This window comes from Morone saxatilis, unplaced genomic scaffold (assembly GCF_004916995.1).
Source record: "Morone saxatilis isolate NCDOM2014 unplaced genomic scaffold, NCSU_SB_2.0 Contig19, whole genome shotgun sequence".
Classification (NCBI taxonomy): Eukaryota; Metazoa; Chordata; class Actinopteri; family Moronidae; genus Morone; species Morone saxatilis.
Window position 1 is genome coordinate 878,249 of NW_023339751.1, and position 7,386 is coordinate 885,634.

A 7,386-nucleotide genomic window follows, 5' to 3' on the forward strand; every position below is an offset into this window, starting at 1 on the left:
GCGGAGAGCGCTCAAAAACTCATTTTCCGAGCGTCCAGCGGTGTTAAAAGTTGAACAGATTTCAACTTGAAGTGCTCTGAGCGCTGCGCTAAAAAAACGTCTCTGCTAAAATCTTTTTACCGCTGAAGGCGAATGACTCACTCGTTAATCAGAACAAATACTCAGAGTGTTATGACCTATTGTTTTTAGATATGATATATTTTTATGTTAATTATTTCTGGGGTAAGCACCATATTTACATTTTTGCTAAATTTACAAAGTAACTGGTAACTAAATCTGGCCAGTTAATAGCATGAATACAATATAACCCTTTTAAACATAGTAAAGTAGAATAAGGTATCTATAACAATGTACTTGAGCACTTAAACGTCCCCTCTAGGAATGTATTAAGACATATACAAATAGCCTTTTAGAATAAAAGTTTAGAATAATAATGTTAGTCTGATATGTTTATGTTGTGATCTACTACTTCTACCTTTTAAAACTTACTTACTTACTTACTTTTGGACACTAGTTGACAATCCAACAAACAGTTGATTAACTAATTGATGCATACTGGCACAATAGGAGCAGGATTGTTACTACATGGAAAGTGACCCGCTCCCTCTGTAGGTAAAAATAGCTCATTCTAAGGTAATGAAAAAGCAACCATTCCTATATTCAAGTGATTATAGACTAATGATAATATACCGATTAATATTTTATTCCATTTCTGCTGATACATCTTCCTAAATGTAACACACTGCACCTTTAAAGGCTATATTACCAAGTACACAAAACAGCAAAGCAAAGCAAACATCAGGAGGCCCCTTCAAGGGATAGGATCTACCAGGCAGACAACACCACAATCCCACCAGAATGGTAGATGCAAACAATTGTAGACCTCAGCTCACCATCGTAACAGACAAAGAAGCAACGAGTGCTGCAAGGCCATTCCTCCCATTTACCAGAATACGAAGTCACACATGGTTCAAGTAAACCACCATTTGGTTGATTTGTATCAGTATTCCAGTTACTGAATGAATGTACACTCCCATCTGACCATTTCCATGAGTCTCTGTAGAGGCCGATTCACAGGTCTCTGCCCCCAGTAATCTGTTCGTTCTCAGTTTGGTTCCTCACACTGGCCAGGTCAGTGTAGTGCTCCCTGCAGTAGCTCTGGGCCTCAGTCCAGGTCTTGGACTCATTCACAAAGACGAAGTCTGAATATTTTTATCATACATAATTTTTGCATCAAAATTTAAATTTAAACTCAATTCAAATCATATAATGTTCAACTTCTTGCATAAATTAGGAGATTCCTTCAACTTTTCAGCCCTCATAGTTATAACACCTTTTCTCATTTCTCTCTTTCAGTTACTTCATACATAGTAGCGGGCTATTATTAGAAGTTTTACAGTATTCATGAATTTGCACCAGGCAACGTGTTAATTTTGGTGGATTGAGCTGGTTTCTTCTTTTGACAGAATAATGGCTTGAACCCATAAATTGTAACTTGCAGCTATATTTTGATCTCCTATTGGGGAGGTAAACATGTGCCTGTTAACATAATGATTACTACAGTAATGTTAACTCAGCAGGTTGAAACTATCCAGGCAGCTACGCATCTGCAGGTTTGGTTGATCTAACTATACAACCATGCAAACTACATCTAAGCAAACATGAGCTGTGAGCCCCCTAGTGATGCCCCATTCCTCCCACTATCTCTGTGTATTTAGATGTTTTCAAGCTGTCAGCATCTAAGACCAGCTTCTTACCTGAACAGACCACACCAGCATCCTCACTGTGTCTACAGTTGTGTGTCCCAAATCCTCCTTGCTGACACTCAGTTACAACAGGCCACATCATCAAGCCAGATTTGTCCGGTTCCTTGACCAAAGTGGGCTGACTGAGGGGCACTCAGAGCCGTACCACAGCCCAACTCTCTGCACACCACGTTAGCATCATTTAAGTCCCAGCTGTCATCACAGACTGTTCCCCAGACACTGTTGTGATAGATTTCAACTCTTCCAGAGCACCAAATAGACCCAGACCCAGCTAATCTGATCTGCCCACCTATAAAGTACATAAAACATATTTTACACTCATCATATACAGCATGGAAAACTACAGCAATTGTACTCCAAGGTGAATTGATGGACCTGCAGGAGGTAACATGTCTTACGCACAGTTCATTAAACAGCCACAAATCCTCAGCTCCAAAACATATGCACTCATGTGTACGACCTTACCTCAAGGCACTCTCAAATTACTTATAATCACTACAGTTATTCATCATTCAATGTAATTTTCCTTACAATGTTCATACAGTTTCTTTTAATTACTATAGTTAGGGTTCAAACAGTGATGTGGGTAAATATCTTATTATCATTCATCAAGTTCAAGTTCAACTACATTTCAACTACATTTTACTTTTTACCTTTGTAGCAGACAAATGGCTTTGTTTGATTGCAAATATCATCGGCCCATGTCCCTCCATTATCCATTGCAACACAGTTCTCATATCCCCCAATATTATTGGGTTCACCACTCTTCCAGTTCCTGAACTCTACCTCTCCTTCACCATAGTACGATAGACGATAACTACTTGTAAGTTCATTGAGCTGGGCCAAGTCTTGGTCATTATGTAATGAGGCTAGGTCGGTGTACTTCTCCCTGCAGTAGCTCTGAGCTTCAGTCCAGCTTTTTTCCTTTTCAACCAGGATGTAGTGATGAGGAAAACCCCCAGGTAGGAAACACAATCCTGTGGCAATGATAGTTATATGCACATTTTGATGCATTTAGTCAGTTTGTACAGTTCAGGCAGTGAACTCGAGCTGCACTACATACACACGTGACATGCCTTGCTCTCCACAATCATAAACCAAACACACCCTCCCAATTCTGTCTATTTAAGTTTAATAATTTCCCAGCAACTTCTTGTGTGATCCCATGATCTTATGGGTCCAGCTGCCTTGCAAGGTTTGCAGATTCCCCCACTATGCAAATCTTTTCAGGTGAGCAAAATGGGATGCACATGCTCTGGTTTCTATAGGCTGTGCAACATTAAAAAGTCATTCAAGGAGTGTCGGTGTGAGCTTGCGGCAGTCAAAAATCAATGGCCATGGCAACATCAACATGTTTAGCAAATGAAAGCCAGACTTATTCACAACAACCATACCATATATCTCACATTTAAATCTGATATAGAATACAGTATTTAAAGACAAAATCAGATTCCTATTCTACTTACTTTAAATAAGATGTTTTGCAAAACAGCTATTCCTTGAAATATCCAGAATATGTCAGTGGAAAACTTAATTTAATTTCTTTTTTTTTTTTTAAAAAGTAAACTACATACCTGATACGACTGTGAAGAGAAATGTGTTCCCTTCCATGATGTGTGACTCCACAGCTCACTTGCACCTAGCACCTAATGAGGTAATAACAGATGAAAGCAGGGCATCTCGTTTTTTACTTTTGAATGATATCTAACATAATCCTGCTATTTAAATATTTTGTATACATTGTTTTTGGACAGCTGGGTTCACGTCCAGACATGAGAGTGAAGAAAATAAGCGTCTATACCAAAATTATTTAGAACCATTACAACCTTTAAATGCTGTCCTCACTAATAACTCAGGAATTCAACAGAATCTACGAGACAAATTACAAACTAATAAACGATAAAATTCAAAGAGATGTGGCAAAATGGTCAACACTGGTAATGGATTTTAGCTCAAGAATTGAGGTGGTCAAGATGAACCTCTTGCCTAGGTTGTTGGTGGTCGCTCCCAGTTAGAGTACCAGATTCACAATTCTCAGCATGGGACAAGTTAATTTCCAGGTTCATCTGGGCGGAAGCCAGGCCTAGGATAAGACTCAAGACGGATTGGCTTTGCCAAACTTTAGAGAATACTACTATGCTGCACAATTAAGATACATAGTATATTGGTGCTCTTCGAGCTATCAAGCCAGATGGAAGGACATTGAGATGAGCCTGGGTCGGGCCCCCTTCACAGTCAAGGTTAAGTGGAAAGGAACATATGGATCTTCTTAAGGGTGAAAACTCGATTATGAGAGAAACATTTGAAATATGGTATGATGTGGTTAAAAAATATAAGTTAACAGGAGACTGTATGCTGTTGATTTGGCCTTCTCACACCTCCAGGTTTAGACCAGGAATGTTAGACAAGACAAAGAAAAGTGGAGAGACAAAGGATTAACAGCTATATGTACACTTGTAGATAAGCATCATTTTAAATCATTTAGACAACTTAAAAATGAGTTTGGATTGGAAAATGGAGATTTATACAGATATCTTCAACTAAGACACTTTTACGAGAGAGAAATTAAAAAGGAAATCTCATTGGAATGGAATGATGTGATTGAGGTGCTGACAGGTGCGTATAAGCAAACTCCTTCAAGAATTGTCTCTAAACTACACAAAGGTTTACTGAAGCAACAGGGAAGAAATACAGTGTATATTAAAGTGAAATGGGAAAAAGAATTTAACATTGATTGTCTGGGAATGATTGGCAGTCCATATTCAAGACCCAACATACATCAACAAGCTGATTAGCTCTGCCTTTCTCTTTTCCACAGGATCCCATCATCGGCAGACAGTGACCTTCCAATATCCACTTGTACCTCTGTGAAGACATCATTGATCATATGATGAAAAGTGAGTAAGTAAGTAAAGCTTTATCTATATAGCACTTCTATAACACAGCGTTACAAAGTGCTTTAGAAACAACAAATACAAATATAAACACACAAACCTCCAACTGACCACCTCTTCCACAGTGTCCAGGGTGACACTGTGGACAGAACCAGTTTTCCTAATAAGCTTATTCAGCCTCCTGGCATCACCCTCTTTGATGCTGCTCCCCCAGCATACCACTGCGAACTGCACTGCACTGACCACCACATGAACATGTTTAACAGAGTCCTGCACATTCCAAAAGACCTGAGCCTTCTCAGGAAATAAAGACACCTCTTGTACAGGACATCTGTGTTACCAGTCCAGTTTATTGTCCAAGTGCACCCCCAGGTACTTGTAGCTCTGGACCATCTCCACGTCCTCTCATTGGATGGAAATAGAAGATGGGGGGCCCAGTCCTCCTAAAATCCACCACCATCTCTTTTGTTTTGCTGATGTTGAGTAGCAGATGGTTCTACGCACACCACTTAACAAAACCTCTGTACTCTGTGTCCTGTCCTCCACAAACACAGCCAACAAAAGCAGAATCCTCTGCATATTTCTGCAGATGGCAGGTGTCTGTGTTGTGCCTGAAGTCAGAGGTATAGATGTTGAAGAGGAAGGGGGGGACTCCTTGAGCTCCAGAGGAGGGCCTTCAGGTCACTTGTAATCCAAGGCTTATTGCTGGGAAAACACCAAACCCCCCTAGTAGGTACAGTATTCTCCACACAGAAGTTAATGTAATCTGAGATGCAATGTGAAAGACCCTCAATATCCTCCCAAAGTGACTCACAGTCCTGCAGAGCCTCATCAGCCTCATGTTTCCATCTCCTGCAGTCCTCATAGTCACAGAGCGCCATCTCGGAAAAAAACAACTAGTAGGTTTAGATGGATCCTTGCCAGGTTTCCTTATCAGAATCACTACTGCTTATTTCCATGCACTTGGTAATCTTCCCTCCTCCCACACTCTGTTATAAAGCTGCAGTATCTTCAAGACTTGTTTATTGATCTCAGCATCTCTGCCAAAGAAAGTGGTTTATCCATTACACCATCTGTTTGCTCCCTCCTGCGCAACACACCCGGATGCTTACTCATTGTACTTCTCTTTCACCCTTCTTCTGATAGATTTTCAGAACTATGTACCTTCACAAATGACTTAGCCATGATCTCTGCCTTATCCCTACTAGAGACTTCTGTTTCCTCCTCAGATGTCATAACTGGAGAGTCCCACTCCCTTCCATCTCCTCCAATCCTGGTATTCCCCATACTTTTCCCCACAGGTGCTGTTCTATTTTGTTGCAAAAATGGCTTAGCGCGACATACTCTCACCACTGCCTGTGCCTTTTCTGAATGCTCCGTTTTTGTTTCTTATAGCCTGATGACACTCTTTTTTTCCCCCACCACTGTACAAGTTTTCTGTTCATCCTATTTTTACTCCTGGGTTAAATCACTTAACTTCTGGAACTTATCCCAGTCAGCTTTTCCAAAAAACACACTTTGAGACTCCACCACCTGATTTCACTTCCTTTCTCCCAGTGAGCATGAGACTGTGTAGTGAGAGTTACCATAATTAGAAGGAACCAACCCGTGGTGTATCCCAGCTTTACTTGTTAGTAAGGTTCTTCCCATGTCAGTCACACTACTAAATGATTCACTGCTGCTTAGACAACTTTACTTCAGCCGTACTGTTGATCACTTCTGCAGTGAATCTTACTCAGACCCTTTTATCCACATAAACCCTGTCATTTGTTCTTTGTTTCAGTGCTTGTACCTTTATTGCTGCTTGTTCTTATTAGCATTGTTCTGTCCCCTTGACACTCTTCTACATATGTGATCCTTCTTTTCACTCTTACTTTTTGGATCCCCCACATCTAGCACATCTCTTCTGCTCATTACAGTTTTTAGTTTTTAGTGTCCAAACCCTTGACAATTGAAGCAGCTCAATGACTTTGGAACATACACTCTCACTGGGTAATTCAAAAAATCCATGAATACCGTCTTTGGTACATTCTCTCCTTCAAACCCTACACTATTCTTCTTAACTCCTTCTTTTGTTGTTTTCAGTCTTTGAGCATTTATAGTGTGACCCCACCCAGGTTACAACGGGGACCGATACACAGAATATAACTATACCAGCCCTAACCACCAACCATCTGAGCGTTGACACAATTTTTAAAGGGTTCAAGAAAAGCGGGAGACGTGCATTCAGCTCTCCAATAAAAAATTTATTGAAAACAAAATTATACTAACAAAAGACCTGAAAAAGAAAGGAGAAACCATGAGACTAGTCCAAATTATTTTATTCCACAATACTAAAATAGTTGAAACAACTAATATATAAATAGCAAATGGCTTCACCTGCCGAATATGGTCTTTTTATATTCGTGTGTTAGTGACCACGAAAGCTCTGTGAACCTAGCCACTGAAATCTCATTGATTTTGCCTTTGTTTTGATTAGCAGTGGGACGACCTGCGGGAGTAGTCGTTGGGATATCACACCTCCTTGCCATGCCAGTTGAGTGTATGTTTTGAAAAGGTAGCCTTCAACTTCACTGGTTGTAGGTTGAATTCCTGCAGTATAACTTGTATGTTGACCAGTGATCAGTGTACACGAAAGGGATCTATGGGGTCTCGTGAGAGTCTCCCCGCGGTAAGTATCCCTGTCCTCCATTTCTGCAACACATTAATCTCTTATGTATTTTATT